The sequence below is a fragment of the Lissotriton helveticus genome (assembly GCF_964261635.1).
Source record: "Lissotriton helveticus chromosome 1_1 unlocalized genomic scaffold, aLisHel1.1 SUPER_1_unloc_17, whole genome shotgun sequence".
Classification (NCBI taxonomy): domain Eukaryota; kingdom Metazoa; phylum Chordata; class Amphibia; order Caudata; family Salamandridae; genus Lissotriton; species Lissotriton helveticus.
The window spans coordinates 321454-334846 of NW_027611656.1; the positions used below are offsets into that span (position 1 = coordinate 321454).

The 13393-nt window shown below is 43.1% G+C and overlaps 1 pseudogene; it reads right to left on the reverse strand.

Moving 5' to 3' along the window:
• Positions 1-303: 303 nt before the first annotated feature.
• Positions 304-12091, reverse strand: LOC144805630 (uncharacterized; annotated as a pseudogene).
• Between the last annotated feature and the right edge of the window lie 1302 nt (positions 12092-13393).

Sequence of the window (13393 nt, forward strand, 5' to 3'; positions counted from 1 at the left end):
TTCGCTATTTCACCACATTCTTCAAACAGAGTCTACTGCTTACAGTGGCTCAATTCTGGTAAAAAGTAGAGTTTGGCAAGTCACAAAATGAATAGGGAGAGCCAAGTCGGGGAGGAGCCATGGGTCACACTTAGTTATTAGGGCCAAGCTGATCCATCAACCGATAACAGTGTGTAAAAGATGCAGCAAACGTTACTTAAAAACAAGGTATATGCTCTTTTATATCTGAAAATAGGTTATTTGTTGAACACCTGTGCTTTGCTTTAGTTCATTACATATGCTGCTGTGGCATTTGTTAATAGTAATACATGCATTTTACCAATGAAGCTTCCATCTCCAGAGCCCTGACAACATGTCCACTCTGGGTGTGCTGGGTTTATAGGTTTTATCACTAATCCGGCAAGTTAGCTGAAAATACCGCTGTTAGTCCCAGTATTGTTCAGTGTTGCTTTTACAGGTAGTGTGATCAGGTGCGATTAAATGTTTTTCTTTGTATCTCTTCTTCACCAAATAAAAATCAACAATGTTTCTTTTCTTTTAATCCACATTGGGCTTGTCTCCCACTGTGTATCCTGGTACATCATGTCACTTTGCTATGTGTACGGAAGTGAACAATCTCTGAACACAAACACTTTTATAATTCTGCAAATACTGTTATCTGTTTTTCTTCTTTACTGCTATTCAGGTCTTCTATCATTGGTATTTTAATGTCATACATAATTTGAATTTTATCATTTTCCGTAATTCATTTCTCTCACAATAACTGCACTGTTCTGCTCTTGTCTATGTCCTTAGACGGGTCAATATTATTTTTGATGTTCTTAAATTCTTTCCGGAATCTCTGCATCTCTAGGATTATTTTCATGTGAGTTAAATGAAGGAGTGTATTCACTGAGGGATGTGTGGGATCGAAAATTGACAAAAGCCCTTCTCACTTTCAGTGCCCTTCTATGTTTTCCCCCTGTGTGTTCGCTGATGACTTTGTAGCTCTGATCGTCGACTAAAGCTCTTCCCACATTCATTGCGCTTGAGTGGCTTTCCCCCTGTGTGTGTTTGTTGATGTCTTTGAAGGTTTGATACCTGACTAAAGCTCTTCCCACAGTCATTGCACTTGAATGGTTTTTCCCCCGTGTGTGTTCGCTGATGACTTTGAATGTATGATAACAGACTAAAGCACTTTGCACATTCACTGCACTTGAATGGTTTTTCCCCTGTGTGTGTTCGCTGATGTCCTTGAAGGTGTGATAACAGACTAAAGCACTTTGCACATTCACTGCACTTGAATGGTTTTTCCCCTGTGTGTGTTCGCTGATGGCTTTGAAGGTTTGATAAATGACTAAAGCTCTTCCCACATTCACTGCACTTGAATGGCTTTTCCCCTGTGTGTGTTTGATTATGTCTTTGAAGGCTTGATAACCGACTAAAGCTCTTTACACATTCACTGCACTTGAATGGCTTTTCCCCTGTGTGTGTTCGTTGGTGTCTTTGTAGTTCTGATAACCTACTAAAGCTCTTGACACATTCACTGCACATGAATGGCTTTTCCCCCCGTGTGTGTTCGCTGGTGTCTTTGTAGTTCTGATAACCTACTAAAGCTCTTGACACATTCACTGCACTTGAATGGCTTTTCCCCTGGGTGTATTCGCTGATGTCTTTGAAGGTTTGATAAATGACTAAAGCACTTCCCACATTCACTGCAATGATATGGCTTTCCCCTTGTGTGTGTACACTGATGTTTCTGTAGGATTGATAACTGACCAAAGCTCTTTGCACATTCACTGCACTTGAATGGGTTTTCTCCTGTGTAGGTTTGCTGATGAAGCTTGCATAGTGATGATAAACTAAAGCTCTTGCTGCATGTGTATGATTCTTCTTTCTTGGTTAGTGCCTGTGGATCGGGTATATATTTGTCTACATCCCATGACTGCATTTCCTTATGGGCCGACATGGCTGATAAAGCACTTGTGTTTTTCTCACACACTTTATATGTGTGCAGTATTTTGCACGTTTGATTTCTGTTTTAACAATAAAATGCAATAGCCACCAAATATTTGCCACAGTCCTAATATGTAGAAGTAAATGTAAATGTACAGGAATTTATATAGCGCAAATCACCAAGCGGTTTCTAACCGCTTGCTTAGGGAACCCGTCCTGGTATTCCCCTGTGAGATAACCCCGGCAGGGTATCCGCAAGGTGAAAGCCAGGCATCCCGCCGCGAGGGGCCGTTGAGGAGATTAAGCAAGCTATTGCCCAGAGTCGCAGAGTATGAACCCGTGAATCGAGTAGGCACCAGAGCGAGAATTGTCGAGTCCATGGACATTTTAGGACTCAAGACCCCGCCGGGCCGGGAATTGAACCCTGGTCCCGGGCTGACCTCTGCTTCCAGGTCTGCCTCCTCTAACCAGTGAGCCACACTTCTCCAAGGTGTCTCTGTAGAGCCGATTGTGCCTTTAGATTGGATTATGGCTATGCACGCTTGCGGGTAAAGATGTATCTTCCTTCTGGCCGATGCAAATCGGGACAGTCTGTTGTATTGTAGATACAAGAACTCCTCTTTCCTTTACCCGTCAGTTGTCTGGCTCCGCTCTGTTGTGCTCTTCTCTGGTTACTGTAGTTTGTCCAGAAAGAGTTTGCAATTCTCCAAGAGGACGGAATGATGGCTTGTCATCATATTAGAAAACAGAGCACTGCGGTAATCTCACCATACCGATCCCATGATCAAAGCTGGTGTTGGACACTTGTTTATACAGGAGGAGGTTTGTTATTGTTGTTGCCTTAATTTTCCTAAGGTCATTTCTTCGTCTTGTGGCATGGAGGTGCACAGCTCAGACTCTTACAATCACTGAACTGCCCTTGATACTTCATCCGGGATCTGTCAGTTTGTGTGCAGGTTCCTCTGTCGCCCACTGCGCTGATGTTTTCCTGAATACTGTAGCTCAATATTTCTACTATTATTGACGATTTACAGCATTCGCTTCATTAGTGGAGAAGAGTGGCTCAGTGGTTAGAGGCGGCAGACCCGGAAGCTGAGATCGACCGTGGACCAGGGTTCGATTCCCTGCCTCGGCGGGTCTCGGGCTCAAAATTCCACGGACTCGACAATTCTCGCTCTGGTGCCTACTCAACTCACGGGGTCACGCTCTGCGACTCTGGGCAATAGCTTGCTTAATCTCCACTACGGCCCCTCGCGGCGGGATGCCTGGCTTTCACCTTGTGGACACCCTGCCGGGGTTTCTCACAGGGGAATACCAGGACGGGTTCCCTAAGCAAGCGCCGGGACGCTTACGGGCAGCTGTGCGCTTTACAAGTCCAGCACATTTACATTTACATTTACATTTACATTTACATTATTGATGGTCATTTCATACATTCAAGGCTTGTTTTCTGTTGGATGTAAAGATCTTTAAAATTACTGAATTGAAACATAATTGAATGAGAATTCACAATGTTTAAATGTTTGTAAAAGACATTTCGGGGGAGATTTACCAAATGTCCACACAATGCAGTGCAGCCATCTCCCCCACCTCCCGGAGGTTGCGATGCGCGACAGAGAAGGAGCAGGAGAGTACCCTATTTTCAGAGATATGGCTCTCTCCTTTCCTTTCCCTTGCGCCGGCACTGAATACAGCGGGCCTGCGCCATGCACACACCTTAGCACCAGAGCTCTAGGGTGTGTGTGTCTGTGAGTCCAGCATGGGTTTTGTATAGGAAGGACGCCCTTCCTGTACAGGTTACTATGCCTCGACACGAGGGAAAGCTTTTACCATTTTGTATACGTTTTGCAAGGTGCAGCACACATGCAAAGTCAGAAAAGGAAGGAGAAATGAAAGCATTTCTCCTTCCTTGCACCTAGTTTTGTGGTTGCCCATGCACCAACCTTGGCAGGCCCCCATGGCACAAAGTAATGCAAAACAATGCTATGTGCAGTGTCACATTACTTTAACGTTATTTCCAGCGATAAACAAGTTTAGTGCTGGAAAGTAAATTAGGAAAAAAGATGTTGCACCATTTTGTGCCACTTTTGTGACGCAAACACAGTGCAAAACCTTAGTAAATCTCCCCCTTCTACTTTATCACTTTTGAAAGTTAGCAAGGAACATTTCATCATACACAGATATTTAACTAAAAGTTCTGTTGATCAGGTGATATCTGAAAAGGAGGTGATTTACCAGGGTTTACAGAGTAGCTTAGCAAAGTAAGGGCGCTCACGAGGCACCCAAGTGCTTGAGGTATAGCTTAAGATAGACGCACATGGTCAAGATTTCATTTAAACAACAATAGAGTTTAGAAAAAGAGATGGATGAGGCGGGGTTAAAAAATGTCCAGTAACTCTTTACGAAGTATACAACAAAAGCAACTCCATTCACACACTTCTTCTCGCTCCTTTCCTATTCACTTAAGATCATCTCAAATACCAACTCCTGTCTTTACTCGCTGTTCATAAGTCACCTTTGACACTTTCAACAGCTCCCTTGGATCAAGCATTTCTGGTTTCTTCTAACCTGGAAGATTGGAACATTATTGTGGTTTGAGGGGGGTTTCCTATCACCATAGCATCTGTCCATCTCCCTGAAACTAGTGCAGCTTACAGCGCACGGTTCTGGCCCTGAAAGATAACTTTAAAAAGCAGGTCTTTAGTTCTTCCTAAAGTAGATAAAGTTCTGTAAGATGCAGCTCCTTCCAGGGCTTTTGTGTAAAACAGAGCGAGGGGTTCACTGTAAGACCCATACTTTACATTATAAGCGCTGATAAGGTAAACAAACATTGATTTATATAATTTAATATTCAATGAGATCAGTCATTTAGTACTTATAGAGAATCCATCACAACCAATAATTTACCTGACATATCCCCGCAGCAGATGTGTGCATATTACTCTTTTTCCCCCTTTTCCAACATTACATGGCATCTGGCATGATGTTGTCCGTTTGGGGCCCAGGATGCCATTTGTGACCGGATGGGCATTTGGTAGAGCGGGAGGAGGTGTAAATTATCCACAGGTGATGCGACATTTCTACCTTTCCATATTTCTCATCTTCAAGTTTATCTAATTTCCTGTCCTTCGGGCCCCCTTCTGCCCTCTGGCTGCGCACTCACTCTGTGGGGTTCATCAGAAGTCAGATAACGGCCTGATAGTCACAAGGCCATGGTTCTCAATTCTTCTATGTAGGAAGGTGGCTACCTGACTATGGTTACCCCGGATTTTTTGCCTGTGTTTAGCTGGTTTTTTGACTTAGTTGACCTGGTTCCCTGCTAATCAGGGCCCCAGGCCATCTGCTCTCTCTGTAAAATGGATTCCATGTACCCTAGGTACATACCACAATTGGAAATGGACTCCTTGTCAGCCCCTGTATAATGCACTATAGGTGCCCAGGGCATAGGAGCCACCAAGGCCTACCAGGGGCTGCAGCATATCTTTTGCCACCCCTGGCTGGTTCTTAAATTGACACAACTGGCTGATCACTCAGCTGGGGTAAGGTGGTGTAAACACCCCTTGCTTAGATATAGTATACCTATATCTAAACCTATATCTGGACACATATTAACCTGTGAGCCACTCCTATGGAAGGCCTCATCAATCCTGGAGGCAGAGTGCGTGGTTTCATGTGAGATGGAGCTCTAGCATGAGCTGAGCCTGTCTGCAGCTGTCGGGAACAACTCCCTAAACTGTTTCAGGATAATGCCATACCATATACTCTTAAGTGCCTTATAATCCTCGCGGTTATATAGCAACTTTGGTTTGGCTTTATCAAAACATGTCGTGTAAGGTGTCATACGATTTGGAATACTATCCCCTCGCCAGTTCTGGCGACGGGGATAGCATTCCACCCCTCTAGAGGGGTAAGACATGTTACTTTGCTTTAATGCGGTTGATTTCTCCAAAGACCTTAGATCCACAAAATGGATGCCTCTGCCACAGACAAATGTCTGGACCCCTGCAGTTGACCGAAACTCAACCAAATGGGTCCTGGACAAAGGGTTTCCTGTCACAGGAGGGTGTCACCGCCCTCCAGACAGGAGATAGTGGATTGTAGCAGGGAGGTCTGAAAGAAACCAGACACTGCATGGGGAGCACAAGGCTGCCCCTTGCATAATCCGGCCAAACCGGTTCTGGGGCACTCCAGCCCTCATGCCAGGGCGGCCTGGATCAAAGGAAAGGGGTGTAACCACCCCCTTCCTGGGTCCCACCCATAGGAGGGGACCTAGCAGGTAATCACGCCCCCCAGATTCGAATAAGAGTGGGAACAGTGCCAATGCACATCAGATCATCCTGAAATCACCTTTAAACTAAGAAGACGACTGGACTTCGACATTCTGATGAACAGAAGACTGAAGAGCATCTCCCTTGTGGCCTAGGAGGGGCCACCCTGTGAACACAGGCACCACCCAGCACCTCGACGTCTGCTTTGCCGCCGCCTCCCGCCGGAGCCCGAGTGCAGAGCCTGACAAGACCCAGCTTCCCAGACTTCTCCCAGCCCGATCCACAGTCCCTGCAAAGAAGGGACCTGTGGAGGCACCGAGAGACGTGGGAGCGGACATCTTGAAAGACCCCGAGACGCTGACTGCGCAGCACCCGAGGCACCCTCGACTCTGTGCTTTGGGGTTTGAGAAGCCCCACAATCGAGCAGCATTTTCACCAAAGATCAGCCCTCCAGCATCTCCACGATCTGCGTGGGGCCCTTTTGCTTTGTGCCACTCGACTCGCCATCCCGGCCGCTTGTTACGTGGTCAGCGGCCATCTTGGCGACGAAACCTACAATTTACACTGTGGGTCTGGTTGCTCCAGACCTGCCCTCGCTCCTGTAGAAAGGAGTACCCGCTCTGACCTTGCTGGTCCGAGTAATAAGCCTTTTTCACTTTCCCCATGGCTTGCATTAGCCAAGGCTTGTTTGCTTCAATCGAGTTGCTGACACCGCCATCAGCTAGAGCCTTCGAGGGACAGCTCGTGATCGACTCCTGGACGTCCTTGACCTCTTTGTGTTCACGTGGCTAAGAGCTTCTCTCTTACCAGAATTTAATTTTAGGCAAAACAAGCTGCATTCAGTTGTTGAACTGAGTCATGCACATATTGAAGAATTCCACTGTCTCCTTCAAATTGCCAGACACTGAGAAGATAATCTGAATGTCGTTCGCATAGGATATGGCTGAAAAACCATAAGAACGAAGGAGCCATGCAAGTGGGGCTACGCAATGATTAATCAAAAATGGGCTCAATGCTGAAACCTGAGGAACACCACATGGTAGCTTAAAGCTAACGGAGGTGAATTGGCCTAATGCCACATGTTGTTCCCTGTCTGACAGAACAGATACTAGAACTTAAAGTGCATTGTCCTTAATTCCAACCTCAGAAATTTAGAATATGATGATCAAATGTGTCGAAGGCTGCTGAGAGGTCCAATAGCATCAGTGCTGAAAACTAGACACCTGGGGGAGTCCAGGGAGGTGTGACTTCCCAGGATCCCCCAACATTTTCCTACCAAGAATCTCTTCAAACCTCAAATTTAGCTGAAAAACAATGACCTTTTTCTCACATTTCTGTATGGGAAAGTTGTGGGATCACCAGCCTGACACAAATTTCCTACTAGCAAGCATTCCCTCAGGTCTCCCAATAAAAATGGTACTTCACTTGTGTGGGTTGGCCAAGTACCCGCAGCAGGGAAGGGCCCAAAACATATTGTGGAGACATCAAATTTATCTATCAAAAAACAACCTGGTTTTGCAAGGGGGCCACCTGCGCTTTGGTCCCGCGATTTATGGAAACCTACCAACCCCAGGCATTTCTGAAGACTAGACACACGGGCGAGTTCAGGAGGTCTGACTTGCATGGATCCCCCAAAGTTTTCCTACACAAAATCCCCAGCAAACTTCAAATTTTGCTAAACAAAATCATATTTTCCTTATATTTCTACCTGGGATAACCGCGCCAACACAAATATCCTACCACCCAGCGTTCCCCTTGGTCTCCCAAATAAAATGATACCTCACTTGTGTGGGTGTCCAATGCAGAATCGCCTAAAAAATTTTTTTTTTAAAGTAGAGGTTAGCGCTCGCTGTTATCTCCTCAATCCCTATGTTTTTGGCCCTTCCCAGCTGCAAGCCCTTGGCCCACCCACACAAGTGAGGTATAATTTTACTCTGGCGACCGAGGGAAACACTTGGTGGTAGGTATTTTGTGCTGCCACGGTAATCCCAACCAGAAATGTGACAGAAATGTGAAAATTGTGAAATGAGAGGAAATTAGATTTTTTAGCTAAATTTGAGGATTGCAGGGTATTCTGGGTAAGAAAGCATTGAGGATTCACGCAAGTCACACCTTCCTGTACTCTATCTTTGCAAGGAGGTCATCTGCGTTTTTGGTCCCGGGATCGGCGGCCAACTAGGGAAACCTATCAAACCCACCCAATTATGAAAACCAGACACCCGGGAGAGTCCAGGGAGGTGGGACTTGCATGGATCCTCCAAAATCACATTTATCTGCACGAGTAGGTACCATTTTTATCCGGAGACTTAGGGGAACACAGAATAGTATAACAACTCTTATTACCAATTGACTTTCTTTGTATTTCTGCCTTCCAAATGTGAAAAAAGAAGTCATTTTGAAAACTTTCCTCTAACTCACATGCTTGTATGGGTACCCAAAATTTCAGAGATGTGCAAATAACCACTGCTTTTAAACTTTATATTTTGGCCAATATCTCAGTTCCTTCCAGGGAAATCCATAAACCCTGGGTACCTTTAGAATCCTTAAGATGTTGAAAGAAAAGGATGCAGTTTTGGCGTGGATACCTTATGTGGACAAAACATTACGGGCTGAATCGCAAACTACCCCAAATAGGCTTAGCACGGGGGCAACCAGGGGGAAGCCTAGCAGCGAAGGGGTGAATACTGCTTTTATATAGGTTACATCAACTTTTTACCAGTTCCTGCTTGGACAGGGAGCATGCCTCTGTCAACCAGAAACCTAATTTCTAACAACACCTTAATGCTGAAGAGTAACTAAAACAACTTCCTGATTCACTGTACTGGTATGGCTTTTCCCTGGTGTGTTTTCTGATACTGTATTAGATGCAATAAATATACAAAGCTCTTCCCACATTCACTGAACTTGAATGGTTTTACCCCGGTGTGCTTTCTGATGCAGTTTTAGATGTGATAATCTACTAAACTTCTTCACACAATCACTGCAATTATATGGTTTTTCCCCAGTGTGTGTTCTCTGATGGTGTTTTAGGTGTGATAATTGAATAAAGCTCTTCCCACATTCACTGCACTTGAATGGTTTTTCCCCAGTGTGTGTTTTCTGATGCTGTGTTAGGTTTGATAAACATATTAAGCTCTTCCCACATTCATTGCACTTGAATGGTTTTTCCCCAGTGTGTGTTTTCTGATGCAGTTTTAGGTTTGATAATCGACTAAAGCTCTTCACACATTCACTGCAATTATATGGTTTTTCCCCTGTGTGTGTTCTCTGATGGTGTTTTAGATGTGAAAATTGAATAAAGCGCTTCCCACATTCACTGCACTTGAATGGTTTTTCCCCAGTGTGTGTTTTCTGATGCGGTTTTAGGTTTGATAAACATACAAAGCTCTTCCCACGTTCATTGCACTTGAATGGTTTTTCCCCAGTGTGTGTTCGCTGATGATACTTTAATGTTGATGAATGCCTAAAAGTACTTCCACATTCACAGCAGTGATATGGTTTTTCCCCAGTGTGTGTTTTCTGATGCTGTTTCAGTTGCGATAACTGACTAAAGCTCTTCACACATTCACTGCAATCATATGGTTTTTCCCCTGTGTGTGTACGCTGATGATTCCTTAATGTTGACGAATACCTAAAATTACTTCCACATTCACTGCAATCATATGAGTTTTCCCCTGTGTGTGTTTGACGATGTTTTTGGTGAGATGATAATGGACAAAAGCTCTTCACACATTCAGTGCAATGGTATGGTTTTTCCCCTGCATGTGTTTGCTGATGTCTTTGTAGGGCTGAGAATTTCATAAAGCTCTTTACACATTCAGTACATTTGATTTTTTTTCCCTGTGTGCATTTGCTGAGGGGACATTATTTCTGGTGACAAACTAAAGTTCTCTTTGCCTGCGTCTGAAACTTCTCTCTTGGTTAGTGTCTCTGAGTCAGGTATATATTTGGTTACATCCCATGACTGCTTCATGATGGGCCAACATGGCTGATGAAGAACTTGTGTTATCACATTGCCTGTGTGTGGAAATTTGCATATAGGCTTTGCGATGTAACAATAAAGTGCAATCGTCACCGAATACTTCCCACACTCAAAACATGTGTAAGGCTTCTTTGTGGGGTATTGTGTCTTTAGACTGGATAAAGGTTCTGCACGCTTGTGGGTAAAGTTTCATCCTTCTTCTTGTCTGTGCAAATTGGGACAGTACATTGTATTTTAGATAGAAGAACTCATATTTCTTTTAACTTTCAGTTGTCTGGCTCCACTCCGTTGTGCTTTTCTCTGGTTGCTGTGAAATGGCCTGAAAGATACTGAAACTACACTTCTAGCACTGAATGGTGGTCTGATATCACCTTAGAAAGGAACGCAGTGCTGTAATCAAATCCGACGAATCGCACAATCAAAGCTAGTATTAGACACATTTACAAAGGAGCTGGTTTATCTGTGTTGTCTTAATTTTGTACAGGTAATTTTTTTGTCTTGAAGCATGGAGTTGCCCAGCTCCGACTCGCAGAATCACTGAATTTCCCTCGACGCTCGTTCTAGATTCTGTCAGTTTATGTTCTGGTTCGTCTGTCTCTGACTGCACTTATGTTTTTCTTAACAGTGGAACTCAATATTTCAGACTGTGTTTTTGCGGATGTACAATATTACTTTCATTAGTCTTAAACATTTTGAACATTCAAGTATTGTTTCCTGTAGGATGGAAAGAGATTTAAAATTACTTGAATGAAAACATAATGGAATGTGCATACAGAATTTTTAATTGACTGTAAAACATCTCTTAATTACCATCTTTGAAACTTATGCAGGCACATTTAACCATATACATATATTTAAATAAACGTTCTATTGAACATGTCTCATCTTATTTAGGTCAGCAAAGGTGGTCATTTACCAGTATTCTTAAAGCTACTTAGTTTAAAAAAAGGGTGCTTGCATACCACTCACCAACTAGTTACAGCTATAGGTAGATACAAATGGTCAAGATTTTGTTAAAACAAGAACAGCTCTTGGAGTAAGATATGGATAAGGCAGTAAGGTGGATATCAGGATGTTGTGCCATACATCAAATCTTATTGTTCACGGAGATGCTGGCTTCATTCACTACTCCCACAGTATGCTGTAGAGCAGCAGTTTAATGATTTTATTTACTTTACAGTTTTGCTTATCTAAAATATTTAGTCATTTTTAGTTTACCAGTTTTGAGGGTGAGCTACAGTCTGTTGCTTAGTTTTAACATAACCAATATCTACACACTGCCTTCATATAACAATAAACATTAAAAGAATATATCTGAAGATGCCACATATCTCCCCCCTTTTTAACTGCACACACATACAGAACAACAGAGACACTACCACACACAAACAAACGCACGCAAAACAGGACAAGAGACCAACACATACCCAAAATAAAACAATACCTAAAGTAAATATGATAAACTAACCGGATACCACTTAACATGAAAGAGGAATTCACCTTTTAGGTACTTTGATAACACGAGCACTCCTCCTTAACCCAGAACTCTGACCATTCACTGAAACAGACACTAGCTTGTCACTTACAGACATTTTTTGTTCACTTTCTTTATCACATTTTCCAATTCTAGAAACTCTTGCTATATTCCACCATTGCTCATTTGAAACACGAACAGCATTGCCTCTAATCTCGATGACTCTAACAGGTTCTCTACATTTTGAAAATCTCTTCAACAAAATGGGATCTTTGACACGTACAAATCACCTACATTGAATTTGACCTCCCTGGCATATTTTTCCTTACACCTCGTGTCGCTCTGACATCGATAAACACTGCGTTTGTCACTCAATTTCTTGGCATCATCAATTGCTGCAGACACATCACAGCCTTGACCAATCACCTCCATCTTCCAAAAAGGACACGAGTCACCACTTTTTTCCTTTAAGGAGTTCAAAATGTACTTTACCAGTGATCACTTGAGGTGTAGATCTATAAGCCCTCATCAAATCTGATAGCTACTTCACAGTCTACTCTTGATGACAACGCACTCTGGATACACTCTACTAGAAACGTGTTTAAATCTCTTTACTGTTCCATTGGCTTGAGGGTGATACAATGGCGTGCATAGATGTTTCAACCCACACTTGCCTAAAAGCTCTGTTGTGGTGTAAGAAGTAAATTGAACTCCATTGTTCATGAGCAGGTCCTCAGGAGTCCCTTCTCTAGCAAACACTTCACAAAGAAAACTAATCATAGAGTTTGTGTTGGGTTTTGCTATGCCGAGTACTTCCGCCCACCTGGAAAGATGATCCATCATGACAATAAAGTATCTTATATTGGAAGGTAATACATGAAAAGGTCCCAAAAAAAATCAACCACAATTGTCTGCCACACCTTAACAGGACATATAACAGACACAGCAGTAGGGACAGTAGTCACTAAATGTTTACGACTCAAACAGCATTGTGCACAATTGCTCACTAATGCTTCTACCTCCACATTCACTCCAGGCCACCAGATATGATTTCTTAATCTATGGTTAGTGGCGCTCATACACAGGTGACCTACATGAGATGTCTTGAAAATCTTTTGGTGGGAACATCTCTGGAAACAACTTATCACCTCTTAGGATTGTCCTTCCAAGATAAAGCATCCGCCACCTTGCAATAAGATTACAAAGATATACCCAAAGTTTTTTTCCCTAGGCCACTTAAAGTTCACAAGAATCATGACCTTGTTCAATACAGTATCCTCCTTCAACCGAACACACAATACCATCATATCGGAACAAATGGCCACATTTTCAAATTTGGCAATGGTACATTCCTCAATTTCTTCCTGTACATTGACCTCACACAAATATCCAGAATCTGGTAACTGAAACAGAAAATCTGTTCTTAAGTAATTTCATCCCACAATGTGAATACAACTAAAATTGAACTCCAATAATTTGATAGAAAATCTGGCAGTAGCTTTCTTAATTTTGTTTTCAGACAAAATATCAACGATTGGTATGTGATCTATCCTTAAACAAACTTTGTTTCCCCAGAGATATGGCGTAAACTTGTCAGCACCCTGAAAACACACCAATATTTATATTACAGAATATCTTGCTTTTTTCCTCTTCTTTCATCCTTCTAGAACAAAACCCTACCGTGCCTTGTTTGCCATCCTTCACTTGTGACAAAACAGCTTCCAAGCCATAGGC